Source organism: Sinocyclocheilus grahami, unplaced genomic scaffold (genome assembly GCF_001515645.1).
Source record: "Sinocyclocheilus grahami isolate Dianchi unplaced genomic scaffold, SAMN03320097.WGS_v1.1 scaffold257.1, whole genome shotgun sequence".
NCBI classification, from domain to species: Eukaryota; Metazoa; Chordata; class Actinopteri; order Cypriniformes; family Cyprinidae; genus Sinocyclocheilus; species Sinocyclocheilus grahami.
The window spans coordinates 280,843-282,333 of NW_015505436.1; the positions used below are offsets into that span (position 1 = coordinate 280,843).

A 1,491-nucleotide genomic window follows, 5' to 3' on the forward strand; every position below is an offset into this window, starting at 1 on the left:
CATATGAATTGCTTCCTTGGACTCTGTATGACTCAGAGGTGGTCTTATTCAAATAGCAAACAAACAACCAATCAGCACAATTAATCACAGATGTAGTGTAATTCATATCATTGACCTTAAAAGTGTTATGACTAAGTATGTTATTCCTCACTCAAGCCATTGCTCATTTCTGTTTAATGTCTGTCATGAGACACTGCTACTATTTATAGGCAGTGCTATCTTAGTAACAAAACCGGACCCCAGCACATCATGTGCCAGCTGGAGGGAGGACCGTTTTGTTAACTGACACACAAGGGACATTTCAGTGTAAATGCCAGGGTAAGGTTAGAGTTCTGATGGATCTTTTGTAGACAATTGCTCACCGTTAAAACTAAATGTCTTGTGTTTTTCTGACTGAGTATTTATAAACAAACAGCACAGGACCAATGATCAAGCAGGCTGCTAGACATGGATACTGTCAAGGTAAGAGTTGGAGACAGTGTCTTTGAAACAAACAAGTCTCTACTGCTAAGAGAATGCGAATACTTAAGGGCTCTTTACAGATCAGGGATGGTAGAGTGCCATCAAGAAGAGATTCAGGTGAGGAACCTCAAAGCTCAAGGGTTCATAATCATGCTGGCTGTGGCCAGTGGTGAGAGGCCTATTATGAATGGTGAGGAGATTTTGGAAGCCATTGAATGTGCTGCTTTCTTCCAGGCCGAACCTCTTGCAAGGCATCTTCAGGATCTTCTCAACTCCGACAACTGCCTGCTCATGTACCAAGCCTCTGCCACCTATGGCTTATTGGAACTCTGTGAGAGTTCGGCACAGTTCGTCCGCAATATGTATCGTGACCTGCAAGAGGACTTGAAGAAACTTCCTCAGGAGCTAATTGAACATGTGGAGTCTCTGGTTCCTAGTGCATTTGTGGCTGTGGGTTCACACTCCACATGCTCTATGGATGAGCTTCCTCTTGCCGCCACAAGGACAGTATGTTACCTTGATGAGGATGATGACGAATGGAAGGTCCTCACTGCCTTGCCAGTGGAGGCCAGCACCTCTCTGGCTGATTTGACCGTTTTGGACAACCGACTCTATGTTGTTGGAGGTCTGCACGGTGTTGACAAGATACCTGTCAGTGCTAGCTTTTGCTATGATGTTGTCACCAACACCTGGAGTTTGCTGCCAGGTCCCAGACAGCCACGGTACAACTTCACCCTAATTGGGATAGAAGGTTGCCTCTACGCCATTGGAGGAGAGTCTTGAAGAACCACCATGTCCTCGGTTGAGATATATAATGTTCCCACAAAGGAGTGGAGCTTTGCAGCACCTTTACCTCGACCGGTCGCTGGGGTCACATGCACCAAAGCTATGAGCCGAATTTTTGTGTGTCTGTGGAAGCCGATGGAGACTAATGAAATCTATGAATACATCCCAAACCAGGATATGTGGGTTCTGGTGAGTACACTTCTGAAGCACCAGAGCTACGGACACTGCATGGTGGCCCACAGG

The 1,491-nt window shown here is 46.1% G+C and overlaps 1 pseudogene; it reads left to right on the plus strand.

Moving 5' to 3' along the window:
* Positions 1-447: 447 nt before the first annotated feature.
* LOC107598860 (kelch repeat and BTB domain-containing protein 13-like) lies at positions 448-1,485 on the plus strand (annotated as a pseudogene).
* Positions 1,486-1,491: the final 6 nt, after the last annotated feature.